At 39.8% G+C, this 24,349-nt stretch overlaps 1 protein-coding gene and 1 long non-coding RNA gene across 4 annotated transcripts in view; one reads left to right on the top strand and one right to left on the bottom strand.

Moving 5' to 3' along the window:
• Positions 1–746: 746 nt before the first annotated feature.
• LOC114003043 lies at positions 747–19,973 on the bottom strand. Its single transcript, XR_003546091.2, has 3 exons — positions 19,791–19,973; positions 16,923–17,005; positions 747–963 (listed from the first exon to the last, which is right to left on the bottom strand). It is a non-coding gene; the product is annotated as an uncharacterized LOC114003043 (long non-coding RNA).
• ANKFN1 (ankyrin repeat and fibronectin type III domain containing 1) overlaps positions 19,840–24,349 on the top strand; it is a 132,086-nt gene continuing 127,576 nt past the window's right edge. For all 3 annotated transcript variants that reach the window (XM_039390183.1, XM_039390182.1, XM_027749544.2), the window contains exon 1: positions 19,840–19,864. The gene's annotated coding sequence lies outside the window, so the exon portion shown is untranslated. The remainder of the gene's footprint in view (positions 19,865–24,349) is intronic.

The raw sequence follows: 24,349 nt of genomic DNA, 5'->3' as shown, positions 1-24,349 counted from the left end.
TGGGGAGAAATCCGGGAAATTCAAATTAAATGAAAGCAGACTTTCTGAATTTTTGCTAGTGAAGGTTAGTATCACAATGATTACATTATTGAGTGAAAACATGATGACTGTGTTTGGAAAAGGCCAGCAGTAGCAGGCAAGCTGAGGCTGTGCTGCACACTCACAGAAATGTTGCTGGTGCCAGTTGTTACTGTTCACTTCCTGTTGCATCCAACAGCTGCAGATCAGATCTGAAAGGTTAAAAGCTGGGAAAGGGTCAACCAGGCCAGGCTGAGATGTAATAAAAAGAGAAGATGAAATGCAGGTTTAGGATATCTAAGCATTCCATGGTGATCCTCTGGCTTTACCTGAACTGTCACAGCACAGTATTTTTCAGGCCAGCATGCTGAGCCAAGGGGCACTCACTAAATATTAGCCTTATGCATGGTGGGATTCTCTTTTTGTCAGATGGGAATATATGTTCAGTCACATTTAATTAAAATTAAATTATTATTAAAGGATGTTTAGTAGAGTCTTCTTCACCAGATCTGGTGCTTGTTACCAGCCTAATTCAATATTTAGGGACAGAAGAAGAACCTTTGTGTTGATTCTATAGAGGCCTTTCCTCTCCCAGGTCCAATGATGGATATTTCCAATCAACATTTACTGCTGAATACAATGTCCTTTACTGTCACATGCCTTTCCCTTTCCCTTCCCCCTTCAATACTGTGTCAACATTTGGGATGAGCCCAAATCCTAATGTGTGATCTGACCTTCTGACACCGTAGCCCCGTGAGCTACCAACCTGGCCATGCTTCCTGCTCCAGAGTGGGAGCACAAACATCTCTCCCAAGGATCTCCTTCTGCCCATCAATTCTTTTCATGCCTGTTGCTGCTCGTGCATTTTACCGTGGTGTAAAAGTCTTGCACGTATTCTTGGTCACATCCCCAGAACATGGACGTGGATCTCTTGATACGTATTTTCTGTGGGAATAAGAATTATGTCTTTTGGAATTTGTAACTGTTGAAATAAGATAAATGAGGGGGAAGAATAAAAAACTGGACTGCAAAGACAGTACAAAATATGAAATCATGTTGGTCAGCTTTAAGCAGCATTCTGAAAACAGAATATGATTTTGGTTTAAAATGATGTAATAAAGTATATTCACTATATTTTATAATAAAATCTTTGCTTAAATTTCCATTTAAACAACAGGGCAGAGGTTTTTTCAGGTACATTTGTCTTTCTTTTCATTAAGCAGGGACATATTTTGAAATATGCAAATTGCATATTTTGGTTTGCTGGGCCAACTAATCAATGTTTGACAGAGTCCCAGTAAATGGGACTGTCTCTGACTTGTAGAACTGCAAACCTGTGTTGGTTTAGCACTGTTGCACTGATGGAAACACCAAGTTCTTAGAGAATTCTAGATAAGAAAGCATCAACTTTTGCATGTTTTCTCCTGATATTTTGAAAGGTAAAAAAAACCCAAAAACTGCACTGCTCCAACCTTGCCTTGCACAGAGGCTCCAACTCCAACACTGTTTTCTTTGTGAGTAATTGTAAGTTCATTGCCCTACAGCGGCAAACAAGGAGGGAAACAAAAAAGATTCCTTTTTTTCACCCCTCAGAATGGCAGTTTCAGTAACACCCCATCAGTGGTTTCCACAGCAGAGATCAAAAGAGTGAAAGCCCAGTGACAGTGAGGTCTATTTTTGGTAGTGAAGCATCCACAGAGCTCCTCTGGTTCACTGGGGACATGAGAGGAAACTGCAAATACTGTAGAAGGCTGTTCTGCTGTCATGTGCTTTTCGGTGGGTTAAAAGGACAAATACTGAGCCTTTCACTTTGGATTCCTCCCTGTCAGTTGCTGTTTATCAAGTAAAGTTGTGGTTTTGTCTACATCACCTACATTGTCCCTCAAACAATTTTTTTTCAAGTACTGGTGAAATGTCATGGAGTAAAGTACATAAATAAGCAGAAAATTAGTTTGGATTTTTCACTTGGTTTTCAAACATACATTAAAAATAGTTAATGGATTTGTTTCAAATGCAAACACAAAACATTTAAGCTTTTCCCACCTCATTTTCTTCCCACTTTTCAATTATTAATTATTACAAATATGATGGGCTAGAGAAAGATGCAAAGAAAGGTACAGCAATGAGGAAAATAAATCCTCAGTTTTGGGGGGGAAATGGGGACAATGTTCCAACTGTCGTTGAAAAATAAGGAAAATAGTATTTTTACTTTTGTGAAACGATTTAACATTTTTTCAACAGCATTTTCCACTGCTGGAAAGGAGTTAATACTGTGGACAAAACAGAGACAAAGCATTAAATCTGCAGAAGCAAATAACTCCTTCCTCCACTCACAGCTGGGTGGCACGCTTGATGTTCATCCCCTCTCACGCTATTTAAGAATTTTAACACTGAATTTGCTCCATAGCACTGCTTCCCTATAAGCAGAGCCTTTAGGAGAATCCTGCCTCTTTTCCTCATGGGTCTGGGTTGGTTCTGCCTGTGCTGAAGATTTGCTGCCCAGGACAGCACAGTCCAGGTGCAAAAATGTTCATCTCTTCAAAGCCTGGCAATGGACTAAATCCCCCCTGGAGGCAGCAATCTCAAAGGACCACAGCCCAATCACCAAGATTGCTTCAAGTACTACTTTATCTCATTTGGAACCAAATTTGGGGAATCTTAGAATAGAAATAAATATATTTAGTATTACCCTAACTTTGGCTTCAGCAGAGTTACCTCGAGAGCAAACCACACACCCACAGGAAAGGCGATCGTTGCTTAATGGGCTTGAGGCAGCAGATCCTGATAATTTGAGGATGCTGACAAACAAAACCTCTGTGTTCTGATCCAGGGGATGATGTTGCTAAATTGGCAGCCTCGTTGTCTTACAGCGTGACCTTGTGTCCCCAGCCTGGTGAGTCAGCTGGCAGCAGGATCACCGCCTGGAATGTGGCAGAGGGGAAGAAAAGCACAAATACCTACGCACACAGAGGCATGGTACAGTTACATGGGAAGCAACTGAGGGCAAAGCAGCACCTGGAAAAGGGCAGTAAATAGGGCTTAGGAGTGAGGAAAGACTACAGGAAACTGGATACCCAAACACAGGAGAGCCAGGAAGGAGCATCAAAGCCTTTGGAAAGGGCCACAGGTACCATGGAACAAACAAGGGCACCAGTGGGCACACACCGCTCATGGTCTGTGCAGGGATTTGGGAAACAGGACCAACAGAGACACAGCATCTTTTTTTTTTTTTTAATCTGAGAAGTCACATCAGCATTTGGTTTCCTTTTTCCTGATACTTTCCTGATGTTTCATGCCAGGTTGGAAAAACATCAGAAAAAAAATTGAAAAAACACAATTACTTGGCTTAAGAAAACATAATTATTTTGCTAATTCTTGCCATTCGGAGACTAAAGTACATCTCTAATATTTCTGTGTAGGAAAAAAATGTAGGATGTGGCCATTACTGAAGAAAATACTGAGGCAAATTCTGAGTTGGGAGTATCAGTTCCTAGGAAGGACCCTCAGGTCTATGTGAGAATCACACACAGAGGTCAGTTCTGGAGCAGATATTATACAGGAATCTTACCCTGCAGTTTCACTGTCTCAGTGAATCAGAAACCTCAACACAAATCCTTCAAAATAGCATTAATTCCCTCCTTACTCGAACAGACACGTGCACACACAAAACATGTCCCTCGGGCAGCTTTGAAAGTCTGTTGGCTGGCTTTGTAACCTTGAATACTGCAGAACTGCTTCAAACCCAAGTGCATACTGAGAGCTGGAAACTGGAAGTTTTAAGTCCTCCCCAAATAATGAAACTCAGCAAAATGAGGAGCTGCCAACCTTGTTCTTAGATATATTAATTCCAGTCTGCAACTGCCACTTGGAAACCCAGGGTGAAGTCCTGCACTCATCACTGATTTAAAACAGCCTGTGAAGAGTTCCCGGCTTTGGTTGGTGACACCCAGTGGTGACGATTGTATAAAACAGGCTCCCTGGAAAATGGAAATTCCGGGCTGTGCCATCACCGAGCAGGCTGGGGCCATTCTTCTCCGAATTTAGCAACAGCGTTTGCTTCTTGCTTATAAAATTGCGAGCAAGGCTTGTGTGAGGCTGTGAGACCTCCCACAAATTGTGCACAGTGACAAGTATCCTTCTTGAAAAGTTCTGCAGATATTTTGTTCCTTCTTCAAGAAATTTCCCTGGGTGACAAATAAACTGTTAAATGCCTGACTTTTCCCTGCAGTGCTGCAACAGGTGACATCCTAAAATATTTTTTCTCCCTCCTGAACACTCTGCTTTGCAATCTCCTAACGTGCAGCTGAACATCAGGCAGTTTCAGAGGGGCCCATTCTAAAACAAATTAAGAAAGTGCAAAATCCCCAGCACTGCATCTGCAGTGGCTGCCCTCTGCTTTCATTTACAAAGGCAGATTATAATGTACATTCAACTTGCATATAATTCATTGTGATCTAAGGTTTTTAAATTAAAAATATTTTATTACCATTAAGGCCCAAACCAAATCTGTTTAGGTCATGGACATTTTAATGACAGAAATCTTTCAAAGGGTCTGGACTGCTAGAGACAAATCTTTAAAAGAATAGCAATAGATGGATTAAAAGCCTGGAAATTTTGCTAATCCCATTTAGGGTTAGAAATCCAGCCTTTAGATTCAGCAGGGCTGAATGGGATTATTCACTCAATTCTATTAATAGTTTACTATGTCCATGCCAGGGTCACTTAATATTCGCTTCTTTTTACACCATCTTTCATATGGGTCTAATTCCTGTGCAGAAGATTGATGGTTTCAAGGAACAAACACTGAAATGCCCCATTGGAAAACATTACTGATGTGCATCAAATCAGGAAGAGACATTTGTTCCTGTTTGAGGATATTATTCATAATAATCAATTCATGGAATCAAGGAATGTCCCTGACATTACTCACATTAATCTAATATTCAATGCAGTTGCATGATGGTAGATTTGCCTAAATGTGATATACATAAAGCTGTTTGATTTTACTGGTGTCTGAACTCACAATATCCACAGTTTTCTTGGCAGATCCATAAAATTAGCTGTCCCTTGCAGGGGAGTGTGCTGTGTGCAGCATGAGAAATGGGGCTTGTGGGCAGCTTAGATCAACTTCAGACTGTGGACCAAAACAAACTCAGGGAAGAAATGTGGTTCTATTTTGCACTCAGTTTACATTTCCCAGCCCAGCTGAGCAATGGCAGTGAGGGGATGATTTCCCTGGAAGTGCAATATGGTACTGCCATCTAGTGCCGTCCAGCAGGCTCAGCCTCGGCCACACAACTCAAATATAATGTTTTCATACTACACATGGAAGCATTAGACAAAAAGATCACATTTCCTATCCGTTGATCTGTGAAGTTTAGGATTCTGTTGAGTGACATGAAGACTTTGGGTCAGGCTCTGTGATCTGCCCACTATATATATAGAGTAAAATAAGATTGCAACAGTGAGAAAGCTCCATAGTCAAACAAAAGGCATGATGGAAATTGTGTTAGAAAAGTGAAGACTATTATCTTCAGAGACATCAGACGAGTGGAGTTGCTCAATGAGCCAATAATCCCCAGCCAGGATTGGGTTGTCTCTCCTTCTATTAAATAAAACACCCAGAACTCTCAGGTGGCCTACAGATGGTTTCCCATCAAGGTTTTCCTGAGATCATATGGGAAAAATTTGTCAACATTCAAGAATAAGGCAATTTCTTGGTCAATATTTAGCCCCTTGACTCATAATGAAAAGAATGATAATTAAAGTTTTGGTTTATGAGACCAACTTCTGGATGCTGATAAAACACTGGGAGGGAAATGATGCTGAACCACAAAAAAAGGCTGCCAAAGGAAAAACATATTTTAACTGTAAGGACTCTGAGCACTGTTAGGTAGGATGTGACTAAAATAACTTTGGCTGTCAGCAGAGAGGATCTCATGTTTATTGACAACTGTAATTGTTAGTGGTGCAGTAGGAGGAAAGTTGAAATTCAAAAAAATATTCATCCCAGAATAGTTCAAAACTTGATCCAAAACCTACCAGAGTCCATTAAACTCTTGCTTTGAATTTTGGGCCAGTACTTCAAAATGTGCTAAGAGAACTTCAAGCATGGCTTGTAACCAGAATGAACAGTGCAGTTAAAATATTTGCAGGGCAAGGCTCATGAAAAAGTCTTTTCTGCATTTCTCTCATTTTAAACTCATTATTATTTCTCAGAATAGAGGTGCTGCTCAGGAACTGGAAAGGTCAGGATAATCATTCACTCGCTTCGGACAGTATTGGGAAAAGTCCCTCTTCTTTTTTATAGTATATTCCACAGCAAGATGGAACATAATGAATGTAATATATAAGAATATACATAATAAATAATATATGGAATATATATGAATGCATGCAGTAAATATGAGCTTCATTCAGTATCCACTGAAATCTTCAAAAGTCCTCTTCTTACTTAAGTAACCAACTGATTAAGCCCTAAGAGTAAAATTAGAAGTCTAAATTGAAATTTAAATTTTTTAAAGGATTCAAAGATTGTTCTTTTTCAAACATGGCTCAAGGTAAAAATGAAACACATAACTTTCTCTCTCAGGGCTTTTTTTTTGATCAAACCTGTAAGGTTTTTTTTATGCTTTCCTTTTTACTGAAGCAAGTGAATAGCATCTTCATGGTTTGTCCCACCGAGATTAAGTAGTTTGACAAATTCTATATCATATCAAAATGTGATATTGTAACATTGTTTTTTTGTATTGACAAAGGATGAAATGTCACACCACCTGATGCAGCCATTCATGTTTTCATAAGAAGTTTGTGGCAGCCTCTTAGTATAAAAAACTTTACATAAATTAGGTAGCCACCTCCATTTCCCCATTTGGTCAAAGTACACTATAAGAAGTTATTCTTTTTGTCATTCTTTTCCAGTTAATTGAATCACATAGCTTGCAACTAGAGTAAGAATAATACTTCAGAGTAATTTCTAGGAGAGCACAGAGAAAAGCAACCCATTGTTATAGTTCAAAATGAATCTTTTTCTATTTCTATGCATTTCTTTCTTGCAACGTGCAAGAACCCTACAATAACATCTAGCAAAATACACTTCAGTCCAACTTCACCCTATAGCAAATGGAATGCTAAAAATGGTAAAATCCAAGTCAAATTTGTAACATTTGTTTCTTGAATTTAATAAAAATACCAACCAGGAGTGCTGGTGAGATCTGCAACAGCCCTCTGGTGTTATAAGAAGCAGATTACAGATCAGATCTTCATTTCCTTTTGCCCTGCATTGGACCAACGTTTTATGACCTTTATAAAACAAAGAAACCAGTGGAATGTTGTCATTTTGCACTGTTTTGTATAAGAACAACCCAGAATCAATCCTGTCTTGGATTTACCATTGAACCCGCAAGTCATCCTCAGTGCTGCAGTGATTGCAGGAGCTGATCGTGGCCTCTGTGTTCTCATAAGATGCAGCAGTGATGTTTCTATAAATGACCTCCTCGAGCAAAGGCCTGCAAGGTTGAGCTCTTCCTCCCCTTTCTGGTCCCTTTCCCATCTCCATGTTTATTCAAGTCATCATTCAGGATCTTCTGATACCACACTCTCTACTTCCTAGTACCAGTGTCAGTTCACATCTTCCAGCATCTGCCCGGGATGGATGACCAATAATGTAGGCTTGGAATGAGCTTTTTATTACTGGAATTCCTTGTGCAGTGCAAACCCATGCAGGCAGTAACTCAAACCAGGCACACAAGTCTCCTGGCTGGGCAAAGAATTCATCTCCCCTCAGGCTACTAAAGAGTGAAAAAAAGCACCTAAAAACCTGGCCTTAGGTGGTTGTTTTCTTTGCAATGTACATAAGGCCAGAGCAACAGCAAATGTAGCTATTTCCCACTGAAGAAAAACTATTTGCTTTTTCTAAGTAGCTTCAAAACAAGCTTGGTATGCTTTAGTACAAGAATATTGCTTTCAAGTCAGACATTTTCCTATTGTTGCAACCACAGCAATGGAATAAGAAACTGAGTAACAGAAGTAGCAATCCTGGAAGCTGTTAGTGATGGATCTGGAGCTGGGTTTGTTCTGTGACCTAATGATAGGTATGAGAGACAGGAAGAGAGGCTGCTGAAGCGGGTAGGAAACAGCCCTGTTCACAAATCAGACTTAGTTAAAATCAGCTTCTAGAAGAGATTTAGCCAGACCGTTTCCCAAGATTAAAGGAAAGGCAAGGAAATAGAAAACAAATATTCAATTCCTGAATAAACAGCACTACTGTACTAAATCCATGCAACTCATTCCTACATCCTCTTGGCAAAGACCAACACGTTTCTTCTACAATACAACTGATGTCACATAAACTAAGCAACACAATGGTAACTAAAGAAGCTCATCCAAAAGAACATCAGCAGAATTGAAGACAATTAAGCAAAGACTTAACTACAAAAATGAAATCGCTGGTCTGGAGTGCAAAAACCAGCCAGAAAGATCATAACTGTTGATTCTAAGCTCAGCAAGTCTTACCAACCAAATATGCAGATATGTCCCTGTCTGAGCCTGGAAAAAATGGAGCACATTCTGATGGTAGGATGACTTTTCTTCAGATTATATCAAAAAGAGAGATGGGAATGATTTGTAGCATGGGAAAGTTTGCTCTTGTCACAAGGGAAAGAGCTACTAAAAAGGCAGCCTTGGATTGTCTCAGGGGCAAAGGTTTTCCTGATTGAGATTATTTATAGAGAATTAGCTTTTACGGTGGGCGTTTTATGATTTTCTTTTTCTCTTGAAGATTCCACCCGTTCCCTGTTATTCACTGCTCCACATGAATGAAGCATAGCAAGGTGTCCTTTGTAGAAAAATTCCAGCAGCATCTCACTAAACTCACCATCACTGTAAGTAACTTCAACAATCAGAAAATTACTAATATTTGCCAAGAATGTTTTGTGCTTTCCCTGCTAATCAGCTCGATGTACTGGAATAAATGGGGTACTTTAAAGTGAATCATCCACATCACAGAGTGGATGTATTTGTTATCTACGGTGTAATTAATTTCTCTCCAACCAGATCAGAGCACTCGTGAGCTGTCTGCATATTTAAGATATTTCCTGGGTTGTATCTGCCAGGAAGGATGTTTTTCATGGGAAACTGATTGCTGCTTCTGTTTTATTGTACTTGCAGAACTGGCTTTTTCACAGTGGCTGATTGCCATTACTGTATTTTACCAGGATTAGTGTACCACGCAGTCTTATACACTGTTAGCAGTTCTAATATACTCAGCATGATTATAATACAAGTTTGCATTCTCTGGAGTTTTTTATTCCTCTAGATTTCTCATTAGTGACTCTAAGGAAAATAACACCTTCCTTGTTTGATTAAAATATCCCATGTTCATGCTTTCAGTGATAGAAAAGGCTCTTTTAAATCAACCTTTAAAACCATATCAATCTAAGAATGTCTTTATTTATGAAATCCTAAGCCATTTCAAGATGATGATTAAATGATTTAAAATTCAGATTAAAAAAAAAAAAATCAATCACATACCATTAAAACTTCAGGACACATGCTTAGAGGACTATACTGATAGATCATATCCTTGCCCATCTTCCAAACTGCTCTTCAGATCATGCTGACTCTCCTCTGGATCTCTGATATTCTCCTCCCCAGAGAGAGGTGTTCATCTCCCTGTTGGAGGTGAACTGCTATATCATATCCCACACGTGCTTGTTATCTCCAGCCTCACAGTGTCCCATGTCCACTTTATGAATACAGAGGCTTCTAAAGGTTGTCAGGAGCCAGAAGAGCTGTGGGCAAAGTGTTTTCTGGGCTCAGATCATATGGATGCAGCTTCTGTTACAGTGGGAGTGTGGGAGGATTCGCTTTCGAGTTGTTTCTCAGCCAACTCTGCAAAGTGAGGATGAAATGATGACACTTCCAGTGGCCACAGAAAAGCTGCTCAGTTGTCTTAGAATCTGTGCTGGGTATAAAGTAGAGTTTTGTTTGGGGTTTTTATGCCTATGAATGTTGTTTCTACACGAACCCTCTCACCTTTATGGCTGACTTGGTCTTTATGCTGTTTCTTTTCTCTGGGCACAGAGCACTGCACAAAAACAGGCACAGGAAAAAAAAGAGAATTCTCCCTCTTTCCATCCCTTCACATTTTTAATAATTCCTATTGACCTTTGGCCACTCTGCAGGAACAGATGCAGAGAGTTATGAAACTGTGGACTGTTCAGCACTGAGATTCTAAAATATAATCCTGATGGTACTGAAACAGCTAAATCCCCCCAAAACAATAAAAACAAACAAACCAACTCCCAACATTATAGTCTCTGAGTCCATCCTATGGCTGGTGTAAATCATCACTCCTCCTCTGACTCCCGTGTAATTCTGACCATATCAGCCACCTGAGACTGGTCCTCCTCATGCTGGAATGTGGAGAGTATCCTGCTTAAAAAACAGCTCTAAAAACCAGCAATTCTCATTTTGACCGCCCTGCTCTGTTTTTAAGAGGACAGTGAGGAAGGAATGGACTGTTTCCTTTCTTTTAAATAGGGTTTTTTCTTTCAATTCTCTCTTCCTGTGCAAGAAAAAAAAGGAATTGTAAAGGCAGTTTTAATTTCCATCCTTCTTTTTTTTTTTAATTGAAAGATAATGTTCTTTTTCAATGAAAATAGAAAAAGGTTATTGAAGATGGCCTTCTCTCCAGAGAAAATATATAATTAGAAAGCAATTTCTTCAATGAGGAGTGATTCAATAAATGACATTCATCCATTTGAAGACACAGGATCTTTTAGCATAATTAAAATGGGCTCATTTTACAGCTGAGTACCAGTGTCTCTGCCCTCCCACCTTCAGGTGTTGGCTTTCAACATGCTGAAAACACTGAGGCCAAGTTTGAGACATTGCATGTATCAGTCTTTCCCATTTGAACCATTTGTAGTTTTCTATCTTTGGAAAGAAAGTGCTTTAGATAAGCAAAATTTATTTATGAATCAAATGGACAAATCCTTGCTTAAGAGATTAACATTCTTCCTAGTTCACATTCCCTGCAGATTTGAAATATTGAATAATTTCTGGCTTCAAATTCTAAATACTGAAGTATATAGTTCCTTGTAGAAAACTGCTTGTATATTTTCTTCCAGAGATAACTGGATGCATGAGTTTGGTCTTTATATATTGCATGTGAAGTGTCCCTTTGATGTGTGACATACAAGGGCACTACAGCTAAGGACACCAGAGTTTTGGTTCCTTTCTTCTGATATGAGTTCAGACAAATACTTCCAGATCTTGATTCCTCATCTGTGAAATGGAAAAAAAAAAAAATCTCTGGTTCCCTCAGATGGGAATCGCTGTATGAGCCAGAAATCCTGTCCCCTATTTCAGTAATATGAAGCACTAAATAAGTAACTTGTGCTGCAAGAAGATGGGTTTGTCTGTGTCTTAAGTAGCCTGGAAGCTACTCAGCTCTACTTCATTAATAACAGCAATGATTGACTGTGTTAGAAATTTGAAATGCATTCAGATCTGCTCTCTGCCCCAGGAAGCTTCAAGATTAGGTCTGGCACAAACAAAAGGTCGCTGCCACAATGCACTGAGAGATGCAGGAGCCCTGGCTGGTGGGCATTTATCAGTGTTCACCAGTGAAAGGCTCTTTTTGTCTGCAGCACATTTGAGCAAGTAGGAAAAACTAATAGCTTTGACTTCAGGAGGCCAGACAGTCTGCAGACAAGCACTGTGCAGATCTCCAGACCGCCCTGCGAAGGCTCCTCAGTTCTTGCCCTCAACACTCCTATTATTCCCTTGCAATTGCTGCCAGTTGGCTTGGTAACCAGGGAGTATTTGAACAGCTGAATTCTTCCCTCAGTTACACTTGGCACCGCCATGGACTTCAGGGGAGCTCCAGGGTGGAGCTGAGGGCAGGACTTGGCTCTGGGCACCCACTACAAACCAGGTCAGGGCCACCAAAGGCAATTCTGCCCTTAATGCTTTAGTCCACACCCTCAGCTAAAGGAACCAAAAGCCTTTAACTGTGTCACCAAGAAGGTCCTGCTCCTCCATTTGGGCTCAGGATCGTGTGCATGGAGCTCTGTCCACGTGCCAGGGAGTGTGAAAGCAGCACATTTGTCATCCCTGAAGTGTGGCCTGGGTGCCACTCACGCCGACCCACCGACCACACTGAGCTCAGCCAGATCCCCGAGCTGGGCTTGAAACGCTGCTTTGTTTTAACCACATATTTTTATTTCATGAAACAGAGCTAAGTATCCTGAAACTAAAGGAGTATTTTTTCATGCTGCTATAATTTGTGAAATAATGAGACATTTTGGTCTGTTAACTCCTCTTAAGTCTCACCACAATGTTATGCTTTGACTTCATTTGTGGTTGCAAAATATTTACTTTTCTCTTTAGCAGATTATATGAAGCTGTGTATTTTGTCTTGGGAGATATATACATATATTTATATATATTTAATCTTAGTAGAAGCTGTTAGTAAAGCTACTTTTGTGCTCTGATCTGTTTTTGGATCCTCTTTAAAAATATTTACCAGGATATTGTGGATTTATTTGCTGATGCCATCTTTTCTCAAAAAAAAAAAAAAAAAAAAAAAAAAAGAAAAAGTTAAGACATACTAATAGTGTGGGGTTTTTTCACTATACAGGTCATACACACACAAAAAAAGTCCTCACTTGTATGGGGAATATATTCCCCAAACAATTATTTAGTAATATTAAACTTTCTCCCATTAGTGATTATTAATGGAAGGTGGTATTTCTAAAATGGCCAGAGGGAGTTAGAATCTTAAGCCTTCTAAAAAGTCAGAGTGAGTTTTTACTAGGACAAACTACAGCATAAAGGAGGCTGTACTGTCTACTTAGGATTTAAACAGCAGGACACCCGAGCTTACTTCCCTTCCTTTTCCATCACCAATCAATCATCAAAACCAGATCATCACTCATTTCCCAGCTGAGCTGCTATCCAAGGAAAATTCGGGCAGCGAAGATCCAATCCCAAAGCGAACAGCTGCAGTGTTCAGGACACTTCTGATTCCACATTTGAAGCACCTGTAGTTACACTGCTGCTTATGCAATATGGCTGTGAAGTAATGAACTATTTAATTTAACGTTTGTAAGAGGGGGTGATATTCTTTGGAAAAAACCAGCTGTGTGTCCAGTCATCCTTCTCTCCCCCCACTCCTCCAGTGACAATTCAAATCCAACTCCCTCAATGTCCAGGAATGCCCCCTTACCCAGGTTTTTCATGGTATTTGGAGTCCATCTCAGCTCTACTACCTCTCTCTTCATGCCCTACCAGCTTAATGCTTTGATGTCTCCAACACTGCCATCATCTTGGGGACTTCTGCAGTTTCCCTACAGAATCCCTAAATTTCCACAGGCAGCTTTTCCCACATATATGGTGTTTTACCTGGTTATACTGAAATGCAGTTTAATGTTCTCACCATAGTGAGTGTTGCAGACTCCTCTCAGTGACCTAAATTGTTCCTGACTTGCCAGTCTGTATCTGACCTGCCCTTCCTGTCACTTGGCTTACATCTTCTTTTTGCCTGATATGGAACTCTGGACTTGAGAAAATTAGATTTTCAGAAGTCTTTAGGCACCTAAAGAAAGGCACTTTGTTGCACTAAAAAGGGACTTAAAGAAATAAGGTACCTAATTCCTGTTGACTGGCAGTGGAAAAGTGCTTAAAATATTTAATGAGTCCTAGCAGTTTAATTAGCTGCTCCCAGGTGCTGTAAAGTCCCCAAGACCACTTTCGAAGATAACAACCTTTCCTTTTAGTTTGTGCATTGTTTCCTATTGTGGAAGCAGAGAAAGGATGCAGAAATGAACATAAATTATATACATTATATATATATATATCTGTATTGGAGAAGCAGGATAAAGAAGGTGTTTCTTGTACTTTCTGCTTGTGCTGTTTTTTAACCCCACTTCCAGCTGTATACAAGCTGCAACTGGCAATCTTTCTATTAAATATCTACATTAAGTAAAAGATTCCTCAAAAGATATTAAAGTAATTCAAACTGAGCCTAAAATTCACTCTTTTTTTGTTGATGTTGTTGCTTTATTTGGGTATTTTTTCCAGAACTTAGCAAGAACATAAATGCCTGACCTTTGTTTTCATTCTTATATGGATTTAAAGCAATCTGGGGAGGGTAGGGGGAAGAGGGAGGAGTGAAGGGGAGTTTCTAATTTTTCCACAAGACACATCTTGGAGAAAGATGAACTAATTTAGGAAACAACAGATGCATATGTTTTCCAAATGTCTCAGGGATTTTTGAGCTTGTGAAGAAAAATGATGTGTTTTATTATTGTCTTTGATACCTCCTACTTTCTCCTGGTAGAATCCCAGGACTTCTGATCCTTAGGTTACACAGGAGCCACAGGAGCTGGGTTGAATGAGACAGTCTGACACTGCTCTTGCACCTCTGGATGACACAATTCAGTTTTGCTGAGAAACCTCAGTCTGGGGATTCTAAACCAAACACTGAAATCTACACTGAAGAATTAGAACACAAGCACTGAGGTGATCCTGCAATAATCACTTATATTTTAATCAAACACTTTGGGGTCTAGCCAGGGATGAAATCCTACATAGTAACATATAACCCGTGAAAACATGATACATGCCCAGAACACTCTGGGCTAAGTGAAGTGAAACACTCCATACTCATCCTGCTTTTCAAAGAGCTTCGCCAAGGGTATCCTTTTTCCAGTGATAATTTTCTTGGATGCCATGAGGAAGAGCAGATGCCTATAAAACTTTTACCATGTGGTGCTTTGTCAGTGTACTCCAGAGGGCAGCATGGTAATGCCACTGAGATTGTCTACCAAGTCAGACGAGATGCCTCTGAAATTTCTTGTTAAAAATAAACATTAAATTATTTACTAATATTTTCTACACGCCATCAAATATATGAAAGCACCATCTGAAGAAATGCAGTTCAGACTTCAGAGGTAACGATAAAAAAGTGGTTTATAAGGAGATGAAGTTTAAATTAAAAATAGCAGTCCTCCTCTGCAATATGTTAGTTTTATAAAAGGATTGCAAAATCTCAAGCTAAATTCAAACAGAAAACAAAATTAAACCAGATTTCATCTTCTTTAAAAAATGTTTATTTTCTGATGATTTTCCCACTCAGCCTCAATTTTGGATGAGAAAAATGTTAATATATTAACTTAAAGTATAACATGTTCTGTATTAAGTGCTTTCTTCAAAGTCAAAGTTATATATTAAAGTATATAATTTGCAGTATCTAAGTAAGAGAAGAAAAAAATCAAACTTCGAAATACTTTACTTTAGAAAATGTTCACTGTGCTCTTGTTGCTTCTAGATATTGCAGCCTAAGAAATTACTTGTTTTGGTGATTTATATGTAAGATAGATCTTAATGAAAATCACACCTCTTTACACAAAAAACCCCAACAGTCTGCAAAGAGTTGATTACAATATTTGACTAGATTATATTATTGGACTGAAATGTATCCCCTTTATCATGGTCCTTAATCTGGCAAGTATCCAGTCCCTCATTAAAAATACTCATACACACACACACATATAAATATATATATATATATATACACTAAGTATGCAGGTGCCAGAATGCTGAGCAACTGCAAATCAATTGCCACCATCACAGTAACATTAAAAAAGTAGTTCTCAAGAATATTATTATATAAAATTACAATAGGATCATATTCCAATTGTTTTAATAAAGTGGCTACAATATAGGGCATTGTTTAATCAGGACTGGCCATAAAATGCTGAAATTAAGCCCCAACCTATATGTAGGAGAAGGTTTCTTATAAATAATGCCAGCAAGACGAATGAGAATCCCTTTATATTGCAACCATTAAAAAGCTTATGGAGTGTTGCTTTGCTTATTATGGATTTTATCAGGGTTTTGTTGAGTGAAGTAGCAATTAAACTAAATATGCTGTCCCAAAAACCATTTATTACTGCTCTGTCTGCACAGAGCAGACTATACAAGAGGCCATGGCTTGCATTTCAAAACATGATTTAGGCTTTCTCTTCAATGGCTGTAAAGAACCTGGTATGGGTCTCTCCCAAGCGACCTGATGAAGCCAAAAATCTACTGGGTCAAACTTTTAGAATTTTGAGTCCTATGCCACTTGTCTGACACAGCAGGTACCTTTCCCAAACGGTTCCAAGGTCATTTCTGATGCCTTCAACAATCTAATACAGTGTTCCTAAAGTCAAAGGAAGTCTTTGTGTTTGATGAGCCCTGGAACAAGCCTTGCAGCCCACAGATATTTTTCATTCTGAAAGTTTTTTCTGGAGTAGTCTAGACGTGAGAAAACTTCCCAAGGAATTTTGGAGAAGTTACCTTTTCCTGAATAAGTTTTAAAAAATCAGGATCTTTGGAAGGAATATTTTGCAGAATCACTTTTATACCAGGGCCTTTCCAGTCCTACACAATGCCAGGGTTGTACCAACACAGGACACTTGAAGAGGCTGTAACACTTTGGCCCACAGTCCCCTCCAAAAGAAGGAGGTACTTAAGGAAGGCTCAGTCTGAGAAGATCAGTAATTACAATCTGTAGACAATTAAGCTTAGAGGAAGGTTGGTTAAAGATAGTATCTTGCAAGGGAAAACACATTTTCTGCAGTTTGAAAAGACATAGATGCTATCACAATATATTTTTGACAGTTCATTAACTTTGTCTGCAAGCCCTGACCATGGACACAGGGATTTTGGGCTGAGTTTTGCTTCACTGTTTATCTGTGTCCTGCAGGCCAAGCAAAGCTGCTTTCATTTCCCTTTGTCCACTTGCCTGCTATGAAAATAGATTTTAATAGCCCAACTATTTTAATAAATGTTAATTTGTGCAACTCAAACTGCATGCAGCTTTTGCTACCTGTGTTCAAATGTGCACCAACCTGGGCAGATACAGCATTGCTTTTCCCTGTAGCAATCCATGTCTCATCCTTCCATGGGAATCTACGATGATTACAGTGGACATCTAGACACAGAAAACATGGCAGAGATATATTGTGATAAAAATATATGGTAAATATGTATTTAACTGACCCCTTTAATTAAACTGCAATAAAAATATTCCATTACATAATAAAGTAACAGTGTGGATTGTCACAAAAGTGACCAGCAAAAATACTCTTATAGGTAAAATATTCCCTTCAGACTTGAGATCTGTATTCAGCTCCTCCCAGAAATATTTTCTGTTTCACAGAGAAAAACCTCAGCTTTTTTATGCTGTATTTCTCCATGTGTAAAACTCACCCTTTGTCTGTCACACTAAATCAAGACAGAGACTGTGTAATTACACTTTTTGTAGAACCTTGTAGTAGCATTGGCTGATGGCAGCTAGGGCTGCTGAGTGGTGTACGTTTAAAAAAAAAAGAAAATTCTTGGATTTGGTTTGATTTCACTGCCAGCACTTTAGGTCAGCCCCTAAGCTGCTTTAATTTTTAATTAAAATACATGAATAATACCCTTTGAATGCTTGCTTCTCTGTTGTTTCCAGCTACACGCCAATTTTGTTGTCCTCGTTTACACAACATTTAATTTTCTGGTTGTTATCCGGAGAATTTCCATGGTATTTTTTGTTGTTGTTGCTGCTGTGGTTATGCTGGCTTTCTCCAAAAGACACTTGCTTCAATGGTAAATCAAAATCTTTGCCATCTTACTCACTCCCCATGATTTCCATAGGGTAAGAGCATCAGTCATTGGCCTGTAATTATCTTTAATTCACCAGTACTTTCCTTGGACCAGCTGCATGAGGGACTGAAATTGGTGCAATGAAAAGACTGCAGCAGATTCTCAAGGCAGCAGAAGAGTGAAGCTACACAGTCTAACACATAACTGCATGTGCACCGCTCAGCCACAATACAATTAAGGCTCTGGCTCCAAAGAAATTGTGATCCAAGGCTTTCTGCAAGCTTTAAACAAGGGCTTCGATGCTCACTGTTGTGTCGTCTGTGTTGCCAACTCTCTCAGTTCCTACCAAGAATCTTACAATGATATCTGCCTAAAATCTCATTTCTGAAAGTCATAAATCTGCATGAGAACCTCCAGATTCATTTTGGGGAAAAAAATGGAGTTTCTGTCATTGCAAAGAAAAAGACTGGAAAACATGACACAGATGTTTCCTTAAGGCTCAGCAAACAGAAAGCAAATTAAAAAATACCTTTTTAAAAAGTTCTTTGATTCACAGATCAATCTTTTAAAACTTAAAGACCAGCCTGCTGATGTTTTAGTACTTCAGGTTGACAGAACAATCAGTGAGACTATTCAGAGAGTATAAAGATAAAAATGTGCAAAAGATCTTTGTCAGATCTGGGCCTACAGCCAACCTCTCACTCCCCAAGAGCACGTCATATGGCACTACTTCTAAATTTGGCTCAAATTTGTTTTGGTGAATGCGAAATTTGTCTAGATCCAAAGCTAGTTCTGCATCTACCATTTAAAGCTTTTCCATCACATGCAGAAACCTCCAAATAAATAAAATTTACAAAGAAGCTTTTATCTGGATGTAGATGTGTTTATAAGTAAGAGTGAAAGTAAAACAACATTGGGCAGGGACCCAGAGCCTGATACCTGAGCTATAAACTACCACTGATCACAGTATTGAGTAAATTCACTAAAAATATCTTCCTCAGCTTCACTGCCTAATGCCAGATAGACTCCACAGCCTCCCAGCTCTTCTTGCCTGGACTACAATTTGCCCCCATAAAGCCCCAGGGAACCAAGATAAAAGCAATGGCAGAAACTGAATGGAATAATTTCCTTCCTCTCCAACATTTTCCATGTAATGTTGGCTGCTAAATCTGCAAAGTAACAGTTAGCAAAGGAAATCTTTGACAATGACTGCATGTCTCACATTGCAGCCCCTTCCTCCCCTTTTTTAGCTGTTTATGCTAAATCACTTTTTATTTGCCACGTGGAAAAAGCCAGTGCCCAAGATGACGATACACTGAATGCAGCATCTCCCTTAACCCTTTCCAAACTCCAGAAAACTCAGGGAAAAAAGGTGAAGTTCACTCATCTCTCAACAACAGCACAAAATGTAAAAACCAAAAGAAAATATCTATCAAAGCAGAAAAGGGTACTTTCCCTTGATCTGCTGATACACACAGAATATCACATGAATAACACCCATCTTCTGTCCCTCCCTGAGTGATTCCTTCCTCTGTGAATGTGTTTTGCTCTGAACAAGGGGAAAAATGACAACAAAATAAACAGCAACATGGCAGTAAAATACAATCCAGGTCTCAAAAGAGCTCCTGGACCTGAGACTGGACCAGCACTTTAGCATTAAAGCCCTCAGGAATTTTCTGACCAAGGACCATTGGATCAGTGGGATGGCAAGGAAACGGCCCTCCTCTTCAGCATGATGGCTGAGGGAGATGAAGCAGAAGAGTTTATAATCAAACCTATATATAATCTATATATATCAAACCTGAAGAGTGGGGATTTCTGTCCCATCTCACCTTAGCTCAGCACTGAGGGAAAACTACTGTCACCTGAGGGAAAGCATCTCTCATGACACCTCAGGAAAAGCTTCTCTCCTGCCACCTGAGGGAAAAATGTCGTCACCTGAGGGAAAACTACTGTCACCTGAGGGAAAACTGCTGTCACCTTAGGGAAGACTCCTGTCCTGCCACCTGAGGGAAAACTACTCTCCTGTCACCCAAGGGAAAAATCCTCTCCTCTCATCTGAGGCAAAAGTACTGCTACCTGAGGGAAAGCTGCTCTCCTGTCAGGAGGAAAACCCCTCTCCTGCTCACCTGAGGGGAAGCATCTCTCTCGACACCTCAGGGAAAGCTTCTCTCATCTGAGGGAAAGTTCTCTCCTGCTAAAGGTCAGTGGTGACAGAGCCAGATTTCAGACACCGCTACACTCTTTCCCCACAGCCCCTGGGGCTGGAGGGTGGCAGTGGGATGGGATCCACTGCAGAGCTGGTTTGGTTTTTGGGTGTTGGTGGAAGGTTTGGCGGAGGCCGAGCTGTGTGGGCAGGTGAGCCGGCGGCTCCTGAGGCCTCACGGGCACTCGTTCAGCCCCCACAAAACCTCTGCTTGAATTTCAAGATGCAGTTTTGAACTTCAGCCACGTGATGGCCACGTTTAAAAATTTAGGTTCGGACAATGCCAGCGCTGTAGTCTCGGAGATAACGAGCCCAAAATTTACGTGGTCGGAACATCCTCGAGACGACCCCACACGGGAGTATGTTTGCGCACGTGGCCATTTTGATTGCGTAAATATTTATTTCAATACCTCTCTGAAACAAATATATAACGTAACGTGGGGGAGAGGCAAATGTTTTACAGTTGAAGTGGTATTTCCAATTTAATGCTCCGGTCCCGTGGCCTGGGATGTGGTGGCTCTTTGGCACCTTGGATCCTGGAGCCTCGGCTCACACTGCAGCTGGGGTGTGACTGCCCAGAGGCTTGGAATAAACGTAGCACTGCCTGTTTATGCTTGTACACAGCATAATAACATAAAAACAGAAATATTAATATTATAGAAATATAATAATGTAAATATTGTTTCACACAATCTGCGAAAGAACTAGCTGCGGTTTGAGACAGTGCCCAGCCAATCCCTCCCCTGATTTCAATACTGAAAGAGAACACGTGATGATATATTTTGAGATTTGCTAAGTTTCAGATTTATAAAGAAATGTGGAAACCTAAGGGTGCTTTCAAACTGAAAAAGGTAAGACGCTTCATGTGGAAAGTGGGTGCAAAATTGGCATTCTGATATTTTTCAGATTTAATTTCTTCCTAAAAAAAAATTAGATAAGTCAAAATGATTTTTTTTTTCTGTTGTAAATTTGTGTTTTGAGCCTTTGATTGAACTCTAAGCCATTTTGGCTGAGATCATGGTCTGAGCCTTTCACCTGAGAAATGCAAACCTGCTTTTGACCTTTTATTTATTTTGAAAGTATTAACCTTCAAATGATTCAAGGATATAATCCTAATGGATGCAATATCCTCTTGCAATTTTCTTCTGACATGGCACATTCAGAAGTTGTGGGACTGGCTGTCATTGCTTGTACTAAAATTCTTTTGCTCCTACCATAACCTCAGGATTACGAGGGCTCATTGGCAGGATAATGGCAGTGTTACTTCAAACAGCATGGTTCCTTTTAATTGTCTTGAGAGAATCTGACCATTTTATAAAAGGAAAACAAATAAGCTTATTGTTGCCAAAGGATCTTGGGGGGGAAAAAGAAAAGAGGCTGCAATAGTACTAAATAAAATAAAAATGGTGTATGTTCCTATTGAAATTTGATAAAATCTGCAGAATTTAAAAAGCCATGCTTCTTTGGATTACTTTAAAGATTCTTGGTTATATTTTTAGACATTAGACTGTTTGTTTCAAACTTAATTAAAAAAAAAAGGCATGTTTAATATATTTTCATCATGAAATAGTTTATCAAAGACTTTGGGACAGTCTCATGAAAATTCACCAGGATGTACAAAATGAAAGGCTCGAAGGAAAACTATGAGTTAATTCATGCTGTTTCATAAGTTTGGGTTTGGAACTCTCTTTTATTGAAGGCTGGTTCATTTGGCTGACTGTTTTTCTGTTCAACTGCATGTGTATATGAACTGATGGACAAGAAGAGTATTTATTGTTCATTCTTTATTTTGAATCTGCTTGAAACTTTGATTGATAAAATCTAAAATGACCTGTCTTCACTTTGCCTACCATGGGTTCTAGTGGTTGCTCATATGTAATAATGAAGAAAAAAAATCATGCTGCAATTATTACTAACCTTTGCTTTCTTCTTTCACTCATTTTTGCCTTTCCTCATTTTCCAGTGTGACTGTGGCATTGAGACAGAGCTGGTTCCAACCTCTGGTACTTATTTTTGGTTCATTAATTTTTGGCAAACAAGGGACACTTAATAGGTCTGACGTTCCTGGCTAGGTGGTGATTGATCAAAAGTCAGCACAGTCAATGTTGTTATTTTTTCCAAACTTGTAATAATGTTATTCCCTAAGAGCCCACAAAAACAAAGCAATTAGGCTGGCTTGATAGGAGTGATGGTGGCTAACCTGGCATCAGAAGTGAAGACAGCAGCTTTCTGGATTACCTTTTCCCTATCTTAAGTCTGCTGCAGTCCAATTTATAAAATGAGAAGGTAATGAGTGTTGTATTTAAAGTACATTATCTGCATTATGCCAGCTGTGCTCTTCAGGAATGTGACATTGTGAAATGAGATTTCCACACACCTACAGGAATGAGCAGACACTGTATTTATTAGCCTAGTAAAAATACAATCTTATATCAATAACACCCAGGCTCTCTCTCCATTTCTTCCTGTTTGTGTGGTGTGTCTGTGTCAGCCTTGTTCTGAGCCACTGTTGCCAGGTGCACTCGCCAGAGGCTGCTCAATTGGAGCTGTGAATACCAGCCAAAAATAGCCAGCCCTGAGCAGAAGCCCCAGCCCTCAGAAAGTGCCTGCAGAAGGTACACACAGCTATTGGCTGCTGGGGTTTGAACTTCTCCACTGGAGATGTGGTTGTGACTGGCAGGGGCTGTGGAGCTCTGTCAGCTCTCTGGGCAGGCTGGTTACTGAGGATCTGGGTGGTAACTTCAAATATTCAGGTTCTAATTCAGCCTTTAGCTGTGGAGTACTGGGTACTTTTACTTAGCCAGTACATTTCTTGTGACTTGATTTCCCCGTCTCTGAAGCAGAAGGGTGCTGCTCATGAAATGGGAAGATTGGATATTCCAAGAAAAAGCCATTATTGCTATTATTGATAGGGAAAATATCCCACTTGGATTGATTTGGGATTTCATGATGTCGGTAATACACTTCTGAATAAGGTGGTGCTGCAGGTGTTCAGTGGATGATTTTCACCTTTGCACAAATTAGGTGTATGTGGGACTGTTGAAATTGTTTATATAAATGTGCTTTGTATACATTTCAGTAACTCCCTTTTGAATCTCTGAAAGAATCTCTGTGGGTGTTGATCAGGCCCAGAATATTGGACAGCTGCCAAAACTCTGGCAGAACTTTTTCCTTCATTTGGACATGTATGGCAACTTAGAAAATTGAGAATGTCCGTTTTGGCTTTATCTCAGCAGGTTTAGTGTCCCCCTAATTCTGATAACTCTGTTTTGAGAAAATGAGGTTTTGAGTGAGCCCCTAGAAGCTGTGCTTCCAGGGTTAATGGAAACAATCAATGGGTCTGGTACCCAGTGAAGCAGCTCTGGACTGCCTGCTGCAGCTGGTAGACTTCCAGGAGGGGTCAGAAAAGGGAAAACTCAACTTTGGTTAGGAATACAGTTGGATAACAAGGCATGGCAGCCTGAATTCTCTGTCAGAGTCTTCCTATATAACGACAGACACAGCAGGACATCGCTTTCTTTGGATGGCAATGTCTGACTCATTCTCCTCTGAGCCTTAGTAAAGCTGAACTGTTGGTGCTTCAGAGAACCAGGGGGCTGAAAGATCTCTGCTGAAGTCTGAGCTTGAAAGGAGTAAAAGACTGTTTATGTGTTATTTGAACTTCAGGAAGGAATGAAAAAAATGTTATCTAACTGTAGTGCTGAGTCATCTGAGCCTGGAAAGTGTTAGGAGCTGCTTAGGTCAGCTGAAAGATTGAGGAGGAAAACACTGACTCAAGTATTTTCTCGTGTCAGCAGAGGGTCCCTGCTGCAGTTTGGGCTCAGATTTAGAAGTGGAAATCTGAAAGGGAACATTATAAACAGCAGCTGATTTTAAAATAGCCTCATTCCTTTGCTTCTGACAATTGCTTAAAGTTGTAGGAAATCCTGCAATAGCTGTCCCTGCTAATTTTTCAACAAGCAATATTCACATCTCAGTTATTTTCTAGCCTAGTTACACTACTTGGTGCTTGTTTAAGAAAACCCTGGTTGTACGTTCTTTCCTTAGGTTGGCTTCAGCTCAAGCACAAATTTCAGATGCACCTAAGATGATTTAGAAGCCTGATCTGACTGAATCACTCCTGAAATTTAGACCTGCCATTCATGAAAGTTTTATCTGTGGGCTATTGCTAAAATGAGTCAGGATATATTTTTCGTCTTCTTTGGCTGAAGGCTCAAGAACCTTATAAACTTCTAAATTGATAATTTCATTCTATCTAAGTGTAAAAATACTTATTGACTGTCCCCCCATATGATGACATCAGTATGGCTCCCCCTTGGTTACGGGAACATCTCAGGAATCTTCTGACCAAGACAGTGTGTGGATGGAAAAGGCTTCAACTGGGGCTCTCAAGGCTTCATTTATTGCACTTTCTGCTGTTATTCCTGTGAGCTCTGCAGACCAAGACCTTTATTTTGGGCCTTGAGCACAGTTTGGTGTGAG

Source organism: Pipra filicauda, unplaced genomic scaffold, assembly GCF_003945595.2.
Source record: "Pipra filicauda isolate LSUMZ 115617 unplaced genomic scaffold, ASM394559v2 scaffold80_size11013439_pilon, whole genome shotgun sequence".
Lineage (NCBI taxonomy): Eukaryota > Metazoa > Chordata > Aves > Passeriformes > Pipridae > Pipra > Pipra filicauda.
Note: the sequence above shows the minus strand (reverse complement) of the source record. Positions and strands in the feature narration are given on the sequence as shown.